This window comes from Lynx rufus, unplaced genomic scaffold (genome assembly GCF_022079265.1).
Source record: "Lynx rufus isolate CCGP_SWC_20201006 ecotype Redwood Valley unplaced genomic scaffold, mLynRuf1.p SCAF_2, whole genome shotgun sequence".
Classification (NCBI taxonomy): domain Eukaryota; kingdom Metazoa; phylum Chordata; class Mammalia; order Carnivora; family Felidae; genus Lynx; species Lynx rufus.
Genome location: NW_025814834.1, coordinates 140,139,352 through 140,164,710, shown reverse-complemented (window position 1 = coordinate 140,164,710; position 25,359 = coordinate 140,139,352).

The window sequence follows — 25,359 nt, the reverse complement described above, 5'->3', positions numbered from 1 at the left end:
GAAAAATGCCTATGCTAAACAAATTCATAAGAGACATAGGTACCCCATGCCCACAATGCAGAAGGTAAGTGTCCTGACACATGGATCTACAAAGGGCACCAAAATAAAACTGTTACATTCAGGAAGCCTACCTGGAAGAAGTGATGCTCAAACTAAATTTTGAAGGATAAAAGGTAACTATAGATAACATTGCACTTAGGAGGCTTTTATAATTATCTAGTGACAGTAACCTAAGTGGACAGATTATAGAAATTAAGTAGAAAAATATCTGGATCTGATGGCTGACTGTTTTGGAGAAGAAGTGGGGTTGGTAGTGAGAGAGATGGAAATACTAGGAATAGCTGTTGGATTTTTCTCTTTTGAGTATCTTGGTGGTAAAGGTGCCAATCATTTAGATAAGAATGCAAGAAGGGTAAATTTAAAAAAAAAAAAAGAATGCAAGAAGGGTATTAGGCTTTTTGGGAGGAAAAGAGTTTGGTTTTGGATGTGTTGCCTTTGAAGTGGTTGTTGGTCACCCAGGCGATGACAACATTCTACTTGCCTGTGTGTTTCACAGATTCAGCTGCAGACTCAAAGTAATGGATACATTGCCAGCCCCAAGCAGAGAAACTTCCCAATAGTAGGAAGTCTTAGCATTTCTTGGGTAGAAAACTTTTTCAGTTTCCCTATGGATATGTAGACCTTTTAGAAATGGAAGTATCCTTAGAGAACAACATCTAGCCTCATTTTGCAGATTTGTCTAACTTTAGTAGCAAACTGGGCACCATTAGTAGAAACAATGACTGCTTAAAAGAAGGATGAAAAAGGTCAAAGAAGGATTTCTGCTGCCCATAACACAGAATGCTAGGGATTATGAAGTCCTCTGTACCAATTCTGAGTAGCCTACTTTATTTACATATGAATAAGAATCCAGAAAGCACATACTTACTGAGCTATGTCACAAATAAATGACTTTGGAAAAAAGAGACCATTCTTTGCTTCAGTGCTGAGTCAGAAATCCTCAGTAGCCTAGGATATCCTTCATGCTTCTGGGCAAGGTCATGGAGAAATTAGAATCAGAATCTGAATAGGATAATCACCCTTGACATTTTCCCCTTACACTCAACTCTATAGAATACAGCAATTCAATATTATTGAGAATCTCCTCTGCACCAGGCACTGTGCTAAGTCTGTGACTCAGAGACAGGAAGGGAAATCACAAGGTCTGGTCTCAACCTTCAAATTGCTTGTGGCCTAGAAGAAGAAATATATATTTAAAGAAAACATTATGACATTAATCCTTGACTTGCTCTATCAGTAGTTTTACTTTTCAAAAAGTTAAGAAAGAATGAGGGGAACCAATGCTTTGGGTCTACCTGTGAGAGATGTATAGGAAAGAATCATTAAACTATTCTTATTTTCATTTGATTATTTCATTTTCTTCTCAAAGAAAATTATCTTTAGCAGAAAATATTACATACAACATTTGTAAGAGGGAATTAGTCCTGAGGGAGAGAGAATTTCAAGGGTTCTGATGTAAAGAACTTCATCCCAGATGACTCTCAGAATTTATCAGTATAATCCTCAAATGTTATTTACTGATTTTTGAGGAAATGAGAAGTCTTAGAGAGGTACCCTGCCCCCCAAACTGAAGGCAATAGTCTTGGTTTAAAAAAAGAAAGAGAAGGGTAAAATTTCAAACTACAAGGAGATGAGCTTAATGGCAATGCAGGGCAATGTTCTAGGCTGGATTTGCTTTTTAAAAAATGCTTACAAATACTCAGAAAAAGAAGCACAATTAACATGAATCAACTCTGTTAATTAAGAGTGAATCATGCCAAACTCATCCCACTTTTCTTTTTGATATGGCTACTAGGCTGACACATCATGAAAACACAGTAGACATTGTGTATCCAATTTATTTGGGAACACCACATGTGGTTTTAGAGCCACAATTTCAAAGATATTGCAAGAACATTAAAAATTCTCAGAACATAGCCTTTTAGAGCCCTTCCTTTAGGTGTAATTAAATTCCCATGTATTTGCAGTGTCCTAGTACCCAATCAACTGAGAGCCATCGCACAGCCCAGGAGGCTATTAGACAGAGCCCAGCAGTTACATTTTAGTTATTTATTCACTTTATCTCATGCTATCCTCTCTCAACTCTTCAACCTTTCCATTAATCTGTTAGCCTGTCTTCAGACTCTGTTTGCTTTAAGTTGCTTTTTTCAGACCCTGGAACTTGATTAAGGAAAATATCTATGCAATTCATCAAAGGCAGAGGAAAATCCAAGCAGTCTTTCAAGTCTTAAGTATAATATCACCTTTTGCTTTGCCTCTCTATTTATTAACTAGGTCAAATGGTGGACATAAGCCCCTGAGGGTCTCTGTTTGACCTTGATTTGGGTCTGGCTGCCTTTGAGAAAAACAACCTGAACTCTGACTATAGATTGCTTTTGATTTGGGTTACACTAGATCAATGGCTTTCCAATTTTTTCTGCTTTGACTCACATTGTAGATGGCCTTTATATGTGTACCACCCTCTCATGGTTATACCTATATCATAGGGTATGGCAAGGGTCAGACTGGGAGCAGTCTAACAAGCAATTCTGGGCAGCCTAGTTCTAGGTTCACCTTTTTTTTTTTTTAATTTTTTTTATTCAAGAGAACATATTGAGTTGTGAGTGAAATTCATGTCATTATTAACAGATTGATTATTGGATATTACAGTCTTGTTCTGGTTTAGTGTTTATTAAAAATCCAATTGTGGGGTACCTAGGTGGCACAGCCAGTTAAGTGTCTGACTCTTGGTTTCAGCTCAGGTCATGATCTCACGGTTCATGAGTTCGAGCCCTGCATCAGGCTCTGTGCTGAGAGTGCAGAGCCTGCTTGGGATTCTGTCTCCCTCTCTTTCCCAATAGTTCTGTCCCTTTCCCAATAGTTCTTTCTCAAAAATAAACATCTAAAAAATAATTTAAAAAATCCAGTTGTCCTTATACCTTGGTATTTATTAAAGGTGACAAATCACAACATGTCATAACTGATTGTACCACACAAGTGAGTTGTGACACTAAGCCTGAGAATTGGGCTAGATACAGTGTGTTGCAGCCAATGGTTTAAAACTGCAACATAAATTGTGTATTATATTGCTGGGGTGGGAGGGGGTGTAGTTCCCTTTGTGCTTCTAATGGTTGAGCATTTTCCCAGCACACTAGTGAAAAAGACAGACTTTGAATTCCTAATTATTTCCAAGATTTAAGCAAACAAACAACAAACACCTTATCTTTGGATTTTCTCTCCTTTAATTCCCCACCCCCCCCCCCCCACACACCTTTGCTTCCTTTTTCTTCCTCCTATCAAAATCTGCACTCAGCAAATGATCTGACATCATTCATTAACACTGTAGTATACATTTTCTTTTTTAAGAAACATCATATTGTTTGCATTTTTTGCCTTATTTCAACTGTAGAGTTCAAAGGATTCCCATCCAAAAACCATAATTTTGTATACCTGCCCTAAAATCAGACAGTTTGAGGCTTCAATCTGGAGGTAAGATGAGTTACCCTTTTTTGAAATCCTACAAAATAGCCAGTGGCCAAGGAAGGCAACACTGATTCACAGATTCCTCCACTAGGCACTTTCAGAGTTTACTGGTCTAGATCAGTTATTCCTTTTCTACTGCTGTAGTAACCCCTGAATAAAGGGTCCAGTTCACTGAAATTTTAAAATTTCCCTTCTTTATAGGAAGAGCAGATTGATTCATCCCATTTTTCTAGACTAACTCTTTCAGATAAGAGTATTTTAAGTTGAATAATAAAAGCAAATCTCAAAGAGAAAAAAAAAAGAATTAAGGCTTATGTCAACTCTAACCCACACAAGGACATTGGATCCCTCCTCAGTAATCCTTTTGTAATTCTATCTACAATTTTTCTGAATTAAATACATGTCGTAAGCAACTAATCAGGGTTTTGTTTTTTAATTAAAAATTAGGGCTTGATACTAGGAGAAATCTCCCATTGACTAATCTAAGCACTTAGGCACTCAAATTCAGTTTAAAACAAACCATACTCTGATTAGATATTTGATACATTTTAATTTCTCTAATTTGAAAAGTCAAATTGGAGATAATAACCACCATTTAAAATAAAAGAGTCTAAAAAATTCCACAGACATTTGTGAAGAAGATAAATACAATGGAATTTAGAGGAGAAAGTAACAAAGTTCTCCTTTGGGTGTGCCATTCTCAAGCCTGCAGCCCTGTGATACTTTTGAGGAATCGAGTTAATGTAAATAACAGGACTGTTTTACTGGCAGTGTTTCTAATCTGTGAAACTCTGTGTTCTGTTCAGTGTAGCTCTGGACCACCTGCTCTATGCTTTAGCACTGAGTCTGTGGGAAACATAGAAGAGGTTGAGACCTGGTTGCTGTTCTCATGGTGCCAGGACAATCTTCCTAAAACACAAATTCGTTCATCACCCTTACCTTAGTCAGCTCAGGTTACTATTACAAAATACTGCAGACTGGGTGACTTAAACAATAATTCTAGAGGTTGTATTTCTAGAGGCTGCTGGACCAGCAGCCAGTGTGGTTAGGTTCTGGTGAGAGCTCTCTTCCTGGCTTGCAGACAGCTACCTTCTTGTGTTCTCACATGGTTCTTCTTCTTTTTTAAACTTATTTTTATTTTTTGAGAGAGAGAAAGGGAGAGCGAGAGCTCACATGCACAAGCAAGGAAGGGGCAGAGGGAGAGGGAGGGAGAGAATCTTAGGCAGACTCTAGGCTCAGTGTGGAGTCCAGAAGAGGGGCTTGATCTCATGACTGTGAGGTGATGACCTGAGTAAAATCAAGAGTCAACCATTCAATTGAGCCACCGAGGTGCCCCTTTTCTTCTTCTTCTAAGGGCCCTAATCCCATCATGGGGACTCCACCCTTAGGACCTCACCTATACCAAATTACCACCCAATGGCCCCAGCTGTGAATACTATCACTTTAGGGGTTAGGGCTTCAACATATGAACTTTGGTGTATGTGTGGAGGGAGTCACAGATATTAAGTCCATAATAACCTCCTCTCTTAAAAGCCCTTTAAAGTATCTCTCACCTTGAATTAGAAAACTTTTCACAACTGCTCTCTGACTCTCTACTACTTTCCAGTCCATTTCGCATCCCTGACCTTACAGGTGCCCTTTATCTATTCCAAACCAATCTGCAATGTATCTTCTGATGACCTTTTATACATTATTTTCTATCAGTCTGAGATCCCTTCCTTAACTTGTTTACCTGAACAATTCTTACCCTTAAAATATTGAATATAGCCTCTCTCTTCTCCTATTTTACTTTATAACTTTTCCTTATTTAGTCAGCTGGGGCATTTGTTCTCAGGAGTAAGTTGTCTTGGGCGTTATTATCTCAGGAAAAGCAGAAAATAAAAGACAACGAAGTCCATCCTTGTCTTGATTTTTAAAAGCCTTAGGCCCTCAGGGGAAGAGAACCATGGATTTGAGAAAATATTAAAGCATAAAAGCAGTTCCTCCCCACCCTATTATCACAGATGAAGGCATCAGAGATGGATTTCCTACTATTTGGAAAGCAAGGCATGGAGCAGACATGAAGAATGAGTAAGCAGTGGGGGAGGGTCCCAGGAAAAGAAAAGATGGGCAGTGAGAAGCAGAGATCTCTGTGTCAGGGAGCACAGGAGGCTGTATCTCACCCTGCAGGGAGCAGCCCCAGAGAGGGTATGGAGTGTGGTCCATCTCAGCTCTAGAGCGCAGGCAGGAGCCCCCAGTCCAGGAGCTGTGAATTCTCAGAATGATCACATAAAGGAAAGTGCCACATGATTTTAGCACCCATAGTTTCCCAAAGTGCAGTGGGAATAGCAGCAGGAAGATAGCTGCCAGAGGGACTTGCCAGATTGGACATGGTCTTTTACTAGATGTGAAGGATGAACTGGGTGTGACCTGCATAGACTAGCCCTCTGGAGCAGGTAGGAGGATGGATGTTCCTGTAGATGCCAGCGACCCTCCCAACCTCTCTAACACCTAGATACTGTAAACATTGCCAGAAGGTGCCTGCATCCCCAAACTGATGGAGATGAAGATTCCACCATCTGGCAGAATGGGCATGCAAGATAGAAATTACATTAAATTCTTTAAAAAAGCAAATGTACTGTACATCAGAATTTGTAGACAGTGATTCCAATGCATACATGGCTTTAAGACAGCTTTGACGATATTCTTAATGAAGATTTTCGTAACTCTCCTTGAGAAAGTGAGGGGCTCTTCCATTTAAAAAAAGAAGAAAAGGGGGCGCCTGGGTGGCTCAGTCGGTTGAGCATCCGACTTCGGCTCAGGTCGCGATCTCGCGGTCCGCGAGTTCGACCCCGAGTCGGGCTCTGGGCTGATGGCTCGGAGCCTGGAGCCTGCTTCCGATTCTGTGTCTCCCTCTCTCTCTGCCCCTCCCCCGTTCATGCTGTGTCTCTCTCTGTCTCAAAAATAGATAAACGTTAAAAAAAAATAAAAAATAAAAAAAGAAGAAAAAAAATCCTTCTCCAAAAGGTTATTATAAGGATTAATGACAGCATGGTTGTAAAAGACAGTACAGCACCTAATTTATTGATAGTCCTCAATAATTGGTGGATTGTATTCCAATGTTTCTGGATCACCTTTTTTTGCACAGTGCCTGGCACAAAGCAGATCCTCAGATCCTCACAAGAATGAAACTCTCTTCTACAATCTGGTTAACAGAAAAGTTGGCACATATTATGTATATTATATAGGTATGTGTGTATTTATATACATATGCATTATGTATGTATAAAGATGTATTTATAGATTATATATTATATGTATATATACATATTATATTATATAAGTATAATATATATGTGTGTATTTATAGATTATATGCCACTCTCTTTATATTTGTAGAGTCATATATACCCTATATGCAGTAATAGTACAGAATGAGGAGAGATTACTTTTTTTAATCATCTAGTTTCCTAAAATCTGAACTGCAGGGAAGAAGCAAGTTTGCTTGGCAAAGAAATCAAATATCCTTATCTAGAATATGAGATCAATTGTCTCTGATATCCTGGACCAGTGCAAATTTTGGCTCTGATCCCAGCTTAAAAAGTGTACAATAATTTTTAGTGCTGCTCTATTCACACATGGATCTGGACACCCATAATTCTTTGTGGCATTTGGTTAAATTTGAAAATAATAGTTACAGAAGCCACTGAGAAATGCAGGGCTACATCACAGTGGGAGACATCAGTGGCTGTTACAAGATGACAGGAAGCAAGTTTTCTTTCTACAGGAGAAAGAAAGGGAAGGCTGTGGATCCCAGGAGAAGGGAGCAGGAGAACAGCACCTCCCCACCTCCGTGGTACTACCCACCACTCCTGGCTCTGAATCACAAGTTGCCACACCTTCTGGGGGTACCTGCTGGGACATCAGACGATAGTGCAGGATGCCAGAGTCCTTGGAGAGCTAGTGGTTGAGACTACTTGGCAGCATTAAGGAAAGTGACTACTAATCAGATACCTGGTAAGTGTCTTTATCTGCATGAGGTAGAAAATTAATTGGAGAATAGACCCACAGTGAAGGTGTGAGACAGCCAAGAGGGTGACTGGATATATGCTGTGCTTAGCTAGAGAAAAAGGAATTCTGTAAATTAATTGCCAGATAGAATGAGATGAAATGTTCTTTCTGATACAGCAGGACTTCCCTTTTTTCTGCTCGTCCTTCTTTTCTTCCTCCCTCTTTTTTCACCACCATCCCCCTCCATCCCTTATTCATTGGTTGAACAGCCTTGGGGCAGCCACAGGTTAGGGAACTTTTGTCCAAGGTTGACATAAAAACCTAAAACCTTCATTGGGATCCAGAAGAGAGAAAAGGAAAAGAAATGATTTTTGTAAGAGGCCCTACAGCTCCAGAGATGGAAATTGAGAGACTCTTAATGAGTCTTTAGTGCCAAGAAAGGGCTGTGACTATGTGGAGTTGTGGCATCTATTTTTTTCTACAGAGAATCAGAATGGGGATTAATAAGCAGGCACAGTGGGATGTAGTGGGAAGATTAGTAAAAATACTGCAAGTTTACTGGGAGACACTGAGACCTACAGAGCCAAGATATGTAGATTCACTTCAATTGTCTTGCTTGGTATTTTTGTTGATTTGTTTGTTCTTAGTAGTGTAATGTTACAAAGACATTAGACCAAAGTTTCTTATCCCTGACATTATTGACATTTTGGGGAACAGGGCGGTCATGTGCATTGTAGGAATGTTTAGCAGCATCCCTGGCCTCTACCTGCTAGATGCCAGTAGTAGCATCCCTCCAAGCTGCTTCCAGCTGTTGCCAAACGGCCCCTCGATGGGGGTAGGGGGAGTTACAGCTAGTTAACACCACTGTATTAGAGTGTAGACTAGCTGGACATTTACTGATGTTTTTAGCCCTGTGGTTTCTGTAGTCTAAAGTGGAGGAGAAACTTATTGATAGTAAACTGACACTGACTTCAGGTTGTTTCAAGTTCCAAGAATGAACTGAAATTTTATACCATCTGTTGAGAAATTCCTTAACTTCTCTGGGTATAACAGGTGCACTGATAGCGTTCACTTGGACATGCATTTCTATCAAAACCAGTGCTTTAAAAAGTCTAAGGAAAACGGATATGGAAATACCAGAGATGTGGATGTTAAAGAGAGAATAAAGATCAAAATAAGAGCCATTTAACTTCTTTTGTAAAAAAAAAATTGTAGATTAGAGATGTTAATATCCATAGAAATTTAAAATGCTAAAAATACTAAAAGTACTACAAAATCAGAACTCAATAGGAAAAAATAAATAATTTAATTTAAAAAAGGGCAAAGTACATTAATAGAATTTGACCAAAGATATTCAAATGGCCACCTAGTATGTGCAAAGGTGCTCAACATCACTAATCATCAGGGAAGTACAAATCAAAAACCACAATGCCATATCACCTCACATCTGTTAAAATGACCATTATAAAAAACACAAGAGATTAACAAATGTCAGTAAGAATGTGGAGAAAAGGGAACCCCTGTGCACTGTTGGTGGGAATGTAAATTGGTACAGCCACTAGGGAAAACAATATGGAAATTCCTCAAAAATTAAAAATAGAAATAACATTTGATCCAGCAATTCCTCTAGTGGTACTATATCTGAAGGAAACAAAAACACTATGTTGAAGAGATATGTGCATTCTCATATTTACTGCAGGATTATTTACAGTAGCCAAGACATGGAAACAGCCTAAGTGTCTACCAACAGATGAATGGATCAGGAAGATGTGACACCACACACACACACACACACACACGCACAAATACTATTCAACCATAAAAAAGAAGGAAATCCTGCCATTTGTGACAACACGGGTGGACTTTGAGGACATTCTGCTAAGTGAAACAAGAGAAAGACAAATACTGTATAATATCACTTATGTGTGGAATCTAAAACAACCTCCCCCTCAAAATCCCAACTCATAGAAAAAGAGATCAGATTTGTGGCTATCAGAAATTAGGGACAGGAGTTAGGGGAACTGGAGAAAAGCAGTCAAAAGGCACAAACTTTCAGTTTAAGATAAATGTCTTAGGGATTAATGTACAACATGATGACTTCTAGCTAACACTGCCATATAGTATATTAGAAAATTTCTGAAAGACTAAATCCCAAATCTTATAACAAGGAAAAAGATTTTTTTTCTTTTTTCTTTTGTGTCTATAGGAGATGATGGATATTAATTAAACTGTGGTAATCATTTCACAATATATGTAAGTCAAGTTATTCATTATACTGTATACCTTAAACTTATACAGTGCTGTATGTCAATTATATCTGAATAAAACAAAAAAAAATACAGTTAAAAAATACTACAGAAATCACCTTCATGACAACACCAAATGTCCCCATGACAGAGGAGAAGAATGATTATAGTGAATTGAATTGAGGCCACAGCAATACCTAATCACAGCCCATTGTCTGTAACCCCTCCAGCCACTGACTCAAGACCAGAGCTCTGCTTCCTTCCTACTCAAGGAATTCCAAGTTGCACGGTAGTAGCTACCATCTTTGGAGTTCAAATACAGAGAGAAAGAAACAGCATTTGACTTGGATTTAAAAATTTAATAAATAATTGAAATAAAACTGAGATAAAATGGTGAACATATTTGAGGAGTAACACAGAAGTGTTCAGTTTCAAGTAAATCCCATGATGGGCTTTAAGAGAAGAAAGCACAGATGTTGAGTTTAAAAAGCAAAAGAATAGAGTTAAAACACTCAACATCTGAAATGGTGGGTAAAGCAGCCTTTAGCAATGAACTAAATGGTGTTCATCCTTATAATACCTGTATTGAAAGGTTAAAAAAAGGTTTGGACATTGTATTCCATTTTGCCCTTTCCACTGTGGCTCTTATAATAGTCCTGATGCTTTTCTACTTTTCCCAGGGCAATTGACCTCTGATCACACAGGACTCACTGAGAGATTAGATAAGTATTGTCTGGAGAACAGTAACAGTTGGTGGATAAACTGGAAAGGTTTACAAAGAGGATACAAAGAGTGGTTATCATAAGGGTAGCACAGGACTGGGATGTGGGTCCTGTGTGCTCCATCAGGGTGTGAGCATGAGCACACCACTGCCATCTAATTCTTTTTACAATTGACCTTGAATAGAAGGTCAATGTGATATTGACCAAATCTGCAAATAGCCCAAACTTGCAGGCAGGGGAGATAAAGACGATAACATATTACAAACCCAGCAGGATATAGATAATTCAGATCACTGGTTGAACAAAAGTGAGATGAGTTTTAATATAAAGACATGCAAGATAATATATGCACCTGAGAGAAAATAACTCTCAGCACAGATTCAAATTATGGGGGTATTACTCAGGAAGCTGTCATGCTGAGTGAGATTTGGGGAGGATGGCAGATAACAAATTGAACAGGAGTTCACAGTGCAATGCCACAGCAAAGAAGGACAGTGCTATTTTGAGATGTTTAGGCAATATAAAGCAATCTTTGAAAATACAAGAAGGGACACAGAATTGCTTTACAGTATGTTGGTAAAATCTCACCTTGAACTCCCTGGTGCCCTGACTTTAACAAAGACAGCAATGAGAGGCGAGAGTTAGCAAAGATAGTCATTTGAATGCTATTCAAATGATGCACAGGTCTCCCAAGGAGAAACTGAATTGTCTTCTCATGCCAAGCAAACACAAATTTATAAAAAGTTTTCTCATGGCAAGGTCCTTTTGCTACTATATTTCCTTTGAATGCCTTGTTGACTTCCAGAAAGGGGGAAAAAAAGAAACAACCAAAAAATTCCTTTAGGGAGCATAAAAATTAGGATCCTTCATATGTTTAGCAATATTTATTGGGTATAAATTCTTGCCTGCTAAAATCTTTGAATCTTATAGGAAAAGAGATGACAAAATTATACAAGGACAAATCAATCCTTATATTAGACTAATATTAGTAAACTGATATTAAAACAATAAAGGTCCAAAAGGAGAGATCTTATCCTGTGAGTCAGTTAGGAAAGATGTCAAAGAGCTCTCTCCCTCATTCATGAAAGATGAGCAGCAGCAAGAGTGGACAGATGATTGAATGGAGAGAAATTGGAGCCTGGGAGGCGGGTAAGAGGGAAATGATTGGCACCTGAGCTAGCCAGTGGGGGTGTCAGGAATGGAAGGAGCAGAAGGATAAAGAAGTGAAGGAAAAAATTAGTAATACTGCAGGAAGATAAAGCCTTTGACATCAGACTAACTCGCTTTTAATCTGGACTCGAGTACTTGGTAAATACATACATGCAATTTATTTAATCTCCCTGAGACTCAGGTTTTTTAAATTAATTAAATTATAAAAACTACTTTGCAAGACTATTATGAGAACTAAAAATAAGATATATGTGAAGCAGTTAGTTGTCAAAGTGTGTATTAGGCCCATGATAAATGTTCACAATTTTAGTGACTGATTAGTTGTTGAAGCCATGGAGGGAAAAAGAACAAAAGATTACGAGATTTTTATTCCTGGATAGATTTTGATACTACTTTTAGAAATACGGCAGACAAGAGGAGAATTTATTAGTTTGGCAAGGTACTAGAATACTGAGTTTCACCCACGTTGAGTTTGAAGAGACGATAGAACACCCTGGCTTTTAATTTTGCCAGAATTTGCCTCTTGAGGTGTTTTATGCACTACCAAATGTGGTGAGAGTTGAGTCACTAAAATAGTATAGTTGTGTAAAAATTCTGAACCCAGTTTTCAACACTTGGAGAAGTAGTGATGTGTTAGCATTTCTGTGGAACAGATTTTGAATGTTTTGATGGGCCTAGGTCAATGTGAAAAAGAACTCAGGGCTAAAAATTCTCAGCTCATTGGACCACACATATGACTTTTTTTTAAAAAACGTAAGTATGTAGCTAAAGTTATAGAAATTACTTATGTTCAATTTCTACTGCACATTTAATTTCACACATACAATGGCAATGTTTTTATGCAAATAAAGAGTATGTGCAGTGGGGAAATTTCCATATGACGGTATCCAGATAAATAAACAAAACAATAAATTAACAACAATCCAAATGGAGGATGTAGGTAGCATACCTATCTTGCATTAAGATGTACCTTGTCTTGGGGCGCCTGGGTGGCGCAGTCGGTTAAGCGTCTGACTTCAGCCAGGTCACGATCTCGAGGTCCGTGAGTTCGAGCCCCGCGTCAGGCTCTGGGCTGATGGCTTGGAGCCTGTTTCTGATTCTGTGTCTCCCTCTCTCTCTGCCCCTCCCCCGTTCATGCTCTGTCTCTCTCTGTCCCAAAAATAAATAAACGTTGAAAAAAAAATTAAAAAAAAAAAAAAGATGTACCTTGTCTTTATTTTTATGTCTAAGAATGCTACCAGTTGTCATTGCATGGCCCATAGCCACAGGAACAACACAGGAATACCTGGTTAAAAAGTCACAGTATGATGCTTCTTTACACAGTCATTTATTTCATTTTGTATCATTTAAAACACATTTTATTTCTGTCATTAAAACAATAATCACTTCCAAAACTTAAAATGATGTGTTAAAATTTAAAATATAATTAGTACTGGGATGGCTGAAGTGTACCTAATTTTACTGATAACAGCTTGCTAATAAAAAAGAGAAAGGTTAATATTAATACTTACAATCATCTTTGCAATCATCCAAATTTATTTTCACACTTCGATATTTTAAAGCAGAGGTCAGCAAACTTTTTCTGTGAATGAGAAAATAGTAAATACTTTAGTTTTGTGGGCCAAGAGGCAAAATCTAGGATATTATATAGGCACTTATATCAAATAGGGAAAACAGATGTCCACAAATTTTTAAGATAATTGAATATTATTAATAAATATAAGTCAGGTTGTATAATCATAATAGAATTAATTTTTTTAATATAAGTCTTTTAATGAGAAGAATGGAATTTTGGGGGCATGGGTAGCAGTTTGCTTAGTTGGGGTTCAAAGTTAGTATACCCTGTCATCCTGATAGAAAGGTGGCCTCATCCTTCTACAAAGCCTTCCCTGACTTCTCTGAACACAGAGATCTTTTTTTTCAGGGAATGCTCAGAATATGTTGCACTTTTGGCACTTTTGTACTACCCGCATAGTGTTAGACCCTTTTCAACATAGGTTTAGAGCATAAGCTCTGGATTAAGACTTCCTGATCATGAATTCCAGCAGAAACAAAATTTATTAGTTGTGTGACCTTTGACTACTCATTTTGCTTATCTATAAAAGGGATATGAGTACCTACTTTACAGACTTGTAAAGATTAAATGAATTAATAAAAGCAAAGATTTAGAAGACTACATGGCATATTATAAAGCTCTTGATATAAATATTACCTTGTTTTTAAATTTTTAAAATTTTATTTTAAATTCCAGTATAGTTAACAAATATTATTCTTCTTTTGCCATTTGTCATTTATGAATGACATATAATTAAAATACAAGCTTTTATTAGTTTTAGGTGTACAATATATTGATTTGACAATTCTACACACTACTCCATGCTCACCAAGAGAAGTATAGTCCCTATCGGTCACTGTACAAGATTATTACAATGTTGACTATATTATCTATGCTGTACTTTTCATCTCTGCGACTTATTTATTTTATAACCGGAAGTTTGTCCTTCTTAATTGCCTTCATATATTTTGCCATCCCCACCCAATTCCCCTCTGGTAACCATCAGTTTTTCTCTATGTTTAAGAGTCCATCTGTTTTTTATTTTTTCATTGTTTTGTTCTTTAGATTTCACACATAAGTGAAATCATGTGGTATTTGTCTTTCTCTTACTTATTTCATTCAGCATAATACCCTCTATGTCCATTAATCTGTGGCAAATGGCAAGATCTTGTTCTTTTTTATGGCTAATAACCCACTATATATTTATACATATATAGATATATAATATCTTCTTTATTTTATTTTGAAGTTTATTTATTTTAAGAGAGAGATAGAAAGTGTGAGTAGGGGGAGGAGTAGAGAGAGAGGGACACAGAGAGAATCCCAAGCAGGCTCTGCACTGTCAACACGGAGCCTGATGTGTAGAGTGAAGCCACAAACCATGAGATCATGACCTGAGCTGAAGTCAGATCCTTAACCGACTGAGCCACCCCGGTGTCCCCATATGTTCTTTATTAATTATATAGCAAATAGACAATTGGATTGCATCCATACCTTGGCTATTGTAAATAATGTTGCAATAAACAGTGTACGTATTTTTTCAAATTATTGTTTTTGTTTTCTTTGGGTAAATACCCAGTAGTGGAATTACCTGATCATAAAGTATTTCTATTTTTAATTTTTTGAGGAACTTCCATATTATTTTCCACAGTGGCTGCATCAATGTACATTACCATAAACAGTACATGATGGTTTCTTTTTCTCCACATTTTCAACAATAGTTGTTATTTCTTATCTTTTTGATATAAGCCAGTCTGACAGTTATGAGATGATATTTCATTGTGCTTTTGATTTGCATTTTCCTGATCCCATGAGGTTGAGCATCTTTTCATGTCTGTTGGCCACGTATCTGTCTTCTTTGGAAAAAGTCTATTCAGGTCCTCTGCTCATTTTTTAATCAGATTATTTGACTTTTTAGTGTTGAGTTGTATACATTTTTTAAAATATTCTTTGGTTATTAACCTCTTTTCAGATATGTTATTTACAAATATCTTCTCCCATTCAGTAGATTGCCTTTTCATTTTGTTGACAATTTTCTTTGCTGTGCAAAAGCCTTTTATTTTGGTATAGTTCTGATATTTATTTTTGCTCTTGTTTCTCTTGCCTGAGGGGACACATTCATAAATACATTGCTAAGGCTGATGTTCAAGATTACTGCTTATGTTTTCTTCTAAGAGTGTTGTGGTTTTCAGGGCTCACATTTATGTCTTTAATCCATTTTGAGTTTATTTTTATGTATGATGTAAGAAAGTGTTCTAGTTTTATTCTTTTGCATATAGCTGTCCAAATTTCCCAACACCATTTATTGAAAGACTGTCTTTTTCCTATTGTATATTCTTCCCATCTTTGACATAGATAAGTTGGTTATATATGAATGGATTTATTTCTGGGCTCTCTTATTCTGCTCCATTGATCTATGTGTCTTTTTTTTGTGTCAGTACCATACTGTTGTGATTACTACAGATTTATAGTATAGTTTGAAATTTGGAATTGTGATACTTCCAAATTTATTCTTTCTCAAGATCGTTTTAGCTACTTGAGATCCTTTGTGGTTCAATACAAATTTTAGGATTTTTCGTTCTATTTCCGTGAAAAATGCTGTTGGTATTTTGATAGGGATTGCAGTTAATCTATGACTGCTTTGGGTAGTATGGATAGTTTAATGATAGTAAATCTTCCAATCCATGGTATATCATTCCATTTGCTTGTATCATCTTCAATTTCTTTCTCTAATGTCTTATAGTTTTCAGAATAGAGATCTTTCACATCCTTGGTTAAATTTATTTCTAGGTATTTTATTATTTTTGTGTGTAATTTAAAATGGGACAGTTTTCTTAATTTCTCTTTCTGCTACAGTGTTGCTAGGGTATAGAAATGCAAGAAATTTCTGTACATGAATTTTGTATCCTGCAACTTCACTGTATTCATTTATTAGTTCTAAGAATTTTTTTTTGGTGGAGTCTTTCGGGTTTTCTATATGTAATATAATGTCATCTGCAAATAGTAACAGTTTTACTTACTAGTTGGGATAACTTTTATTTCTTTTTCTTATCTGATTGCTACAGCTAAGGCTTCTAGTACTATGCTGAACAAAATTGGTGAGAGTGGACATCCTTGTCCTGTTCCTGATCTTAGAAGAAACTCTAATTTTTTCACCATTGAGTATGATCTTAGCTGTGGGTTTTCCATATATGACCTTTATTATGTTGAGATATGTTTCCTCTAAACCCTCTTTGTTCAGAGTTTTTATCATGAACACATGTACTCAGTTTTTCTGAATCTATTGAGACAATCGTATGATTTTTATCCTTCCTCTTGTTAATGTGATGTCACATTGATTTCTGAATGTTGAACTACCCTATATCCTGGGGATAAATCCTACTTTATTGTGGTGAGTGATCCTTTTAATGTATCATTGAATTTAGTTTGCTAATATTTTGTTAAGGAATTTTGCATCTATGTTCACCACAGATATTGGCATGAAGTTTTCTTTTTTTGTAGTGTCTATTTGGTTTTGGTATTTGGCCTTATAGAATGTATTGGAAGTTTTCCTTTTCTATTTTTTGGAATAGGTTGAGAAGGATAGGAATGAACTCTTCTTTAATTGATAGAATTCACTGGTGAAGTCATCTGATCCTGAACTTATGTTTGTTGGGAGTTTTTATTAGTGATTCATTTTTTTTTTAACTAGTAAGAAATCTGTTCAAATTTTTTATTTCTTTCTGATTCAGTTTTGGAAGATTATATGTTTCTAGGAATTTATCCATTTTTTCTAGGTTGTCTAATTTGTTGGCATATAATTTTTCATAATATCCTTTTATAATTCTTTGCTTTTCTGTTTTGTCAATTCCATTTGTCTCTTCCATTTCTGATTTTATTTATTTGAGCTTTTTTTCTTAAATAATCTGGATAAAGGTTTAACAATTTTGTTTATCTTTTCAAAGAACCAGTCCTGGATGTCATTGATATGCTTTATTGTTTTTTAGTCTTTTTTTTTGTAAAAATGTTTATTTATTATTTTTTTGAATTTTTATTAATTCTAGTTAGTTTATAGTGAAATATTGGTTTCAGGAGTAGAATCTAGTGATTCATCACTTACATATAACACTCAAGGCTTAATACCTATGACCTATTTAACTCATCACTCCCCCGTCTCCCTTCCATCAACCCTCAGTTTGTTTTCTATCATTTAGAGTCTCTTATGATTTGTTTCCCTCTCTTTTTTTCCCTTCCCTTATGTCGATCTGTTTTGTTTCTTAAATTGCATATATGAGTGAAATCATATGGTATTTGTCTTTCTTAGAATGCTCTATTTCATTTAGCATAATACACTCTAGCTCCATCCATGTCACTGCAAATGGCAAGATTGTATTCTTTTTGATAGCTGAGTAATATTCCATTGTGTGTGTATGTATCTGTATATATACCACATCTCCTTTATCCATTTATCAGTCCATGGACATTTCAGCTCTCTTTCTCCATAGTTTGGCTATTGTTGATAATGCTGCTATAAACTCGGGGTGCATGTGTCCCTTTGAATCACTATTTTTGTGTTCTTTAGGTAAATATCTAGTGGTGCAATTGCTGGATCATAGGACAGTTCTATTTTTAACTTTTTGAGGAGCCTCCATACTGTTTTCCAGAGTGGCTGCACTAGTTTATGTTTATTTAGTCTTTATTTCACTTTTTCCACTATAAGCTTTATTATTTTCTTCCTTCTACTTCTTTTGGCTTTATTCTTCTCATTCTAGTTCTGTTTATAGTATGTTTAGATTGTTTACTAGATATTTTTCTTGTTTCTTGAAGTAGGCCTATATTGCTATAAACTTCCCTCTTAGCACTAACTTTTGATGTCCAAAATCCAAAGATTTTTGCACTGTTTTTTATTTTCTTTTGTCTCCATGTATTTTTGGTTTCCTCTTTGATTTCTTCATTGACCCAGTGGTGGTTTCGTAGCATGTTGATTAACTTCCATCGGCTCGTGGGTTTTTTTTTTCCTAGTTTTTTCCTTGGAATTGATTTCTAGTTTCATACCATTGTGGTCAGAAAAGATGATATGATTTCAATCTTCTTAAATTTTTGGGACTTGTTTTATGGTCTATTATTGATCTATCCTGGAGAATACTCCATGTGCACTTGAAAAAGAATATGTATTCTTAGGACACATGGGTGACTCTGTCAGTTAAGTGTTTTGACTTTGGTTCAGGTAATGATCTCATGGTTTGTGGGTTTGAGTCCCATGTCAGGCTTTATTGACAGCTCAGAGCCTGGAGCCTGCTTCTCATTCTGTGTCTCCCTCTCTCTCTGCCCCTCCCCCACGCTCGTGCTCTCTCTTTCAAAAATAAACATTTTAAAAAAAAGGTATGTATTCTTCTGTTAGATGAAATGTTCTGTATATATCTCTTAAGTCCATCTAGTCTAATGTGTCATTAAAAGCCGCTGTTTCCTTATTGTTTTTCTGTCTGGATGATCTATCCCTTGATGTGAGTGGGATGTTAAAGTCACTTACTATTATTGTATTACTTTTCACTTCTCCCTTTAGGTCTATTAATATTTGCTTTACATATTTAGATGCTTCTATTGTTGCATACATAGATACTTATAACTTTTGTATCCTTTGTTGGACTAATCCCTCTTTCATTATGTAGTGCCCTTCTTTGTCTCCTGCCACAGGATTTGTTTTAAAATCTATTTTTTCTGATGTAAGCATTGTTACCCTGGGTTTTGTTTTTTTTGATTCCCTTTGCAAAGTATATGTTTCCCATCCTTTTACTTTCAATCTGTATGTATCTTTAAGTCTTGAGTATTTTGTAGGGAGCATATGTATGCACCCTTTTTTAAAAAAATCCATCATTCAGTCATCATATGTCTTTTGATTGAAAGTGTTTAGTCTATTTACATTTAAAATAATTATCAATAGGTATGCACTTATTGCCATTTTGTTACTTGCTTTCTGATGTTTTTATACTTTTCTGTTCTTTTCTTCTTCTGCTCTCTTCCCTTGTGATTTGATGCCTTTCTTTAGTGTTATGTTTGGATTCCTTTCTCTTCATTTCTTGTGTATGTATTAGAGGTTTTGATTTGTGGTTACCATTGAGTTCATACATAATTTCTTATATGTATGGCAGTCTATATTAAATTGATGGTTGCTTAAGTTTGAACACATGTAAAAGCACTAAATTTTATTCCCCCTCCATGTTTTATGTGTATAGTGTTATATTTTACATCTTTTTATTTTATGTATCTCTTGACTAGTTTCTATAGATATAAATGATTTTACTAAAATTTTTTAACCTCCAAAGTGACTTTATAAATGGTTAATTTACTACCTTCACTATATATTTGCTTTTACCTATAAACATTTTTCCCTTCATAATTTTCTTACTTCTAGTTATGATCTTTTCCTTCCACTTAAAGAAATCCCTTTAACATTTCTTGTAGGCTGGTTTAGAGGTTATAAACTCCTTTAACTTATGTTTTTCTGGGAAACTCTCACCTTCAATTGTGAAGGGTAATCTTGCTGGGTAGAGTATTCTTGGTTGTAGGTTTTTTTCCCTTTAAGCATTTTAAATATATGATGTCACTCTTTTTTGCCCTGAAAATGTTATGCTAAAAAATCAGTTGATAGTTTTTATGGGATTTCCCTTGTATATAACTGTTTTCTTTTTATGTTTTTAAAATTCCCTTCATCATTACACTTTGCCATTGTAATTATTATGTGTCTTGGTGGACCTCCTTGCATTCATCTTGTTTAGACTTTCTGTGCTTCCTGGATCTGGTTGTCAGTTTCCTTCCCCAGATTAGGGAGGTTTTCAGCCATTATTTCTTTGGATAAGTTTTCTACCACCTTCTTTCTCTCTTCTTCTGAGGCTCCTATAATGTTAATGTTATGCTTGGTGATGTCAAGAATTCCCTTAACTTAATCTCAGTTTCTCTTCTTCTTCCCCTTCTTCTGTTTCTTCCCCTTATTCTTTTTTCTTCCCCTTCTTCCCCTTCCTCCTTCTCCTTCTCCTCCTCCTCCTCCTCCTCTTCCTGCTATTCACCTTGGTGGCTTTCCTTTACTCTGTCTTCCAGATCACTGAACCATCTTCTACATCCTCTTATCTGCTCTTGATTCCTTATAGTGTATTTTTTCATTTCAGTTACTGTATTTTTAGTTCTGACTAGTTGTCTTTTATATTTTCTCTTTTTGACGTTCTCACTGAGTTCTTTCATTCTTTCCTCAAGTCTCATGAGTATCTTTATGATCATTACCTTGAAATCTTTATTGAGCATATTGCTTATCCTAGTTTCATCTAGCTCTTTTTCTGTAATTTTTGTCTTGTTCTTTCATTTGAGACATACTCCTCTGTCTCCTCATTTTGTCTAGCTCACTGTGTTTGTTTTTATATATTAGGTCTGCTATCTTTTGGCCTTGAAATAGTGGTCTTGTGTAGAAGAGGTTCTGTGTGCCCTATAGCACACTGCCCCATGGTCACCAGAACCAACTCCTCCAGGGATATCTCCTGTATGGGCTGTGTATGTCTCCTGCTGTGGCTAAGTTGTGATTGCTTTCAGTCCAGCTGGCTTCAATGACCTGCTTTATCTGCTCTGGGCATAGTGAGCAAGACTTTTCCCTACATTTTTGAAAGGTCTGGCTGTGGCTGCCATAGGCTCTTTTGTAGGTAGGGCCAGCACTCATTCTAGCTGTCTGCAATTCCCTCTCTGCCATAGCTACAAGCACACCAAAGGGCAGGACTTACTTTCTGTGTCATCAGCTAAGAGACCTGGATGCAGAAATTGTGTGTGCTAGTATGGGGGTGTAGTACCTCTTCCACCTTGGAGTGGCACTGGTCCAGTGAGGCCTGCCTGCCAGGGGTGGCAGGGCAGGAGCCACTTTTGAGGTATAGCTGCTGAGTTGGGTGGTGGTTGTTGGGTGGTTGGGTGGTAGTGTTTTACAGGGGAATGCTGGGGTAGGCCCACTGTACTAGCAAGGTAGGTGGAGAGTGCCCGTGCTGGCCCCTGTGAGCATCCAGCTATCTAGGCTGGGGAAGGGAAAGAGAAATGGTACCTACCAGCACTTTGTTCCCAAAGAAAGCTTCTGCACATCCTTGTCCCTCTGGCATACATCCTAAGATTAGTCAGTAAATCTGCTTCACATATCTTCCAGGTGTCTTTCAAACTGCTTCTTCTGTGCTGTGTCTTAGGCCAAGTTGTTTTGTATACTGGTTCCTTAAGAGTGGGGACTCATTTTCTTATTTCCCTTTGGCTATCTTGGAGTTAAGTCAGCTGATTTTTAAAGTTTCCAGAGTTAAGCCCCTCTGGTTTTCAAAGGCAGACTTTACGGGAACTCATCTTGCCAGTGTTGGTCCCCAGTGCTGAGAATGCCTGGTAAGGGGCCTGATCGTCTTGCTCATCTGTGCTTGTGATGATCCTCCTGTTTGTAATTAGTCATGATGGGGGTTTGGTTCCCAGCCATATGTCTGCTCCCCCATCCTTTTTGATGTGACGTTCTATTACTATGGAGTGTCTGCTCTGCCAGTATTCAGGTCATTTTCAGAGTTAGTGTTATAGATGTAGGTATTGTTTGGGGTTTCTGTGGACAAGATGAGCTCAGGATCTTCCCATTTCACTATCTTCCCTCCTATTTTTGATTTTTTAAAATACTATTTAAAAATGTAAAACTATACTTAGCTCATGAGTTGTACAAAAAGACGCAGTGGATAGATTTGGATCATGGACCATATTTTACAATGTTTTTTCTTTCCCTTAAACCAATTATAGATAATTATATCTATGTATTAGAACTGAAGTGTATAAGCCAGAATATATATTAAACTGTTGTCAAAATGATCTTACTCATTGTATAGATAAAGATACTGAGACCCAATAGTAAGCCAACCTGCCCTTACAACCTAGGTCACTGTTGATAAGTTCCATAGTAAAAGCTACATCCCAGGGACTTCCTACAATTGCAAGTCAGAGTGTAGCATGAGTTGGGTGCTGAGAACAGCAAGGCAGAAGTTGACTAGAGTCAGAACTGGTAAGTTCAGACATTTAAGTCTTGCTAAGTCCCCAAAAGGAAACCAAATATGCTGGATTCCTGCCTGAGTCACAGCAGTTGTGAGGACTTAGGAATTACACTTTCAGACTGCAAGAGTCTAAGTAGATGGCAAGATTTGCAATTTATAACTCTCTCTCCTTTAGGATCCAAACCCCTTTAGTATTTGTGTTAGTGTGCTAGGGCTGCCGTAACAAAGTACCACAGACCAGGTGATTTAAACAATAGAAACGTATATCCTCACAGTTATGGAAGTTGAAAGTTTGAGATCAAGTTGTTGGCAGGTTTGGTTTTGGCAGGCCTCTCTCCTTGTCTTGTAGATGTTTGTCTTTGCCCTGCTTTACATCTTCCCTCTGTAAAATCTGTGTCCTAATATCTTCTTCTTATAAGGTCATATTAGATTACAGCCTACCCTAACAACCTCATAAAAATGAGGTTAAAATTAATTTACCTGTTGAAAGGCCCTGTGTCTAGATACAGTCGCATTCTGAAGGATTGGGAATTAAGACTTCAACATTGAATTTTAGGGGGACACAATTCAGCCCATAATACAATCCCAACTCTGATACTTTAGAAAAGTATATTTTTGTAAACATGTAATTCTATAATGCTGACATCAAGCATAAGATGGTGGATCGATTAAAAAAATGAATGTGAATAACTTTATATCATCTTCTCCCTTTCAATGTTGGAAATGAGAGGGATTCAAATACTCCATGGGTCTTAGTTTTCTCATCCATAAAACAAAAACCCTGACCTGACTTACAGAAACAGAGCAGAAGTGAATAAATGTTTGCCAAGTACCTTGAGGTCCTAGAGGAAAGTAATTCCATCTGCCCAAAGCATTCAGGTTATGTATTACAGTTTCAGAATTATATTTTTAACCAAGTAATATTTCACAGGGATAACATAATCACCTAATGAAGTCCCCTTGAATGTTAATTATACAGCAGTATTGAAATGCACCAACATGATTTATTTTGTCTGAAATATCCTTTACTTTTTAGAGAACATTGTGACTATAGCACTCCATTCAAAGTCACTTTGCTCCTTCAAAAAATCCTGTGCTGCTAGAAATGTACTTAAATTAGTGCATGGTGTTTAGATTTCCATCTTACAGAAATTTCTGTGCATTTCTAACTGAATTATGAGTAGAGATAAGTGTTTCTAGGGAAAGCATTAAAAAGGCAAAATTTGTTGACATTGCTCTGCACTTCTTTAATAAAAATCCTTTATTTTTGGTGAAGCATATGTGTCTTCATTTGAAATAGATAGGGTAGATACAGATAAGGAAACTGACATTCAGAGATGTTTGGTAATTTGCCCACGGTCACAGAATTTGTAAATGTGGAGTCAAAACTAACATACAAGTTTGACTCTACTCTAATACTTTTATTATAACATTGTTTTCTCTTTCAGAATCCCTTTTACCACAAGAACCTAGTAACCTGAAGTATAAAGAGTTTTGTTCAGGTACCTTGGATATTTGTTAGTTCACTTTTGTCTGCAAGTAATAAAATTTAACTCAAATTGATTTAGCTCCTTCCCAGTATGGTAGCTGGATGGCTGTCGGTAGCAATGGAACCAAATTGGGCAAAAGAGACAGATGGCTCTTTTTAGAGTAAAAGAAAACTATCTCTCAAGAGTCTAGCAAATCTTTACTTTTGTCTTATTGGTTGTAATTGGTTCACATGCCCTGAACCAATGAAGTGATGGGATTAAACTCAAACTACTCAGGTTTAGCCTTTTTGCTGAGATTAATTCCTTAATCTACATAGATGCTGCTCTGTGGAGAAGCTCTAAAGTGAAGACTGGGGAGTAAACTGAAGTTCTGCTCCCTCTGATGTTATGTGACATCAGCCTCTTAATATTTTAACATTCTCTTTCAGTATATTTGAATTTACCATAACCATATCCTATTTGCATTCTTAGCATCATCTAGTCTCCCCTGAGTCTACAGTTCCTCTAGTGGAAAGACAGCCGAGGATGGACATTCAGCTCCCTCAGCATTGTGAGTCATTCTTGGGAACCTCCACTTTGGTCTGGCCCCACAGGGATTGCAGTGGAAACTGTGTGTCTTGGCCAATAGAAGTGAGATTGTGAAGGAGAAATGGAGAGAAACTTGCAGCAGCCAGCATTTGGATCTTGGCAGGACAAGTTCCCACCTGTGCAGCCAAGCAGCAGTTCCAACCAGCAGTTTTGTTCATCTGCAGAGCCAAGATGGTGGCACAGTCTGACCAGAGAAGTTGATGGACTACAGATCTGTCTGATTCAGATCCTCAAAGAGCATTGTTGTCCCTGCAATTGGACTTGCCCGCACAGGTAGGGGAGCTGAGTGATAGCCCAGTCCATTACCGAATGTAGTTTACGGCCCCACCTGACCAAAATGGTTGGGCTGAACACCTGGAAAACATGTATCCCAGTAATATTTGAGTGGAGGGTATGGCAAGCAAAACTGATCATCTGCAGAGCAAAGTGAATGGCTTTGTTCAAATGGGAACTAGTTTGATTTAAGACCACAAACAAAGTCTTGCTGGTCTTGTAGCCAGTTCTCATTCTTTGCTTGGACAGGGAAACTAATTTATAGCCCTGTCCATTGATGAATACAGTTTTCAGAATATCTTACCAGAAAACTTAACTAGAATAGATGAGGAGCTATACAGCTCACTCAATGGCTCTGCTTACAGTGGCACTTGAACAAAGAGTGCAGCCTGTGGCTTTCTCCATCTACAGAGTAAAACCAGTGGCTCCATCTGGCCAGGGAATTTCGTGCACAGTCTGCCTGATTCAGGTTTCAAAATAATGAGTTGTGCAGGCTTAGGGCCCATCCTGATGCCCCCTCTCCCCCCCCACCCAGGGCAGAGAAACTAATTCATAGTGTCATCTACTGCTGAGTATAGAACCTAGTCCTGACCACCTAGCAAGTCTGACTAGAGGGCTCAGGCAATCAAAGAGCACATTTCTTGCTTGGGCAGGAAACCAAGACATCAGTCCCATCCAATTGTTCTCAGCTAGCAGCAATCCTGCCTAACCTCAGAGTTCAGACAGTGGTCTTGCACAAAAACATCCTGATAGCAAGATACATCTGCCCAGGGCATTAACAGCAGACATGTC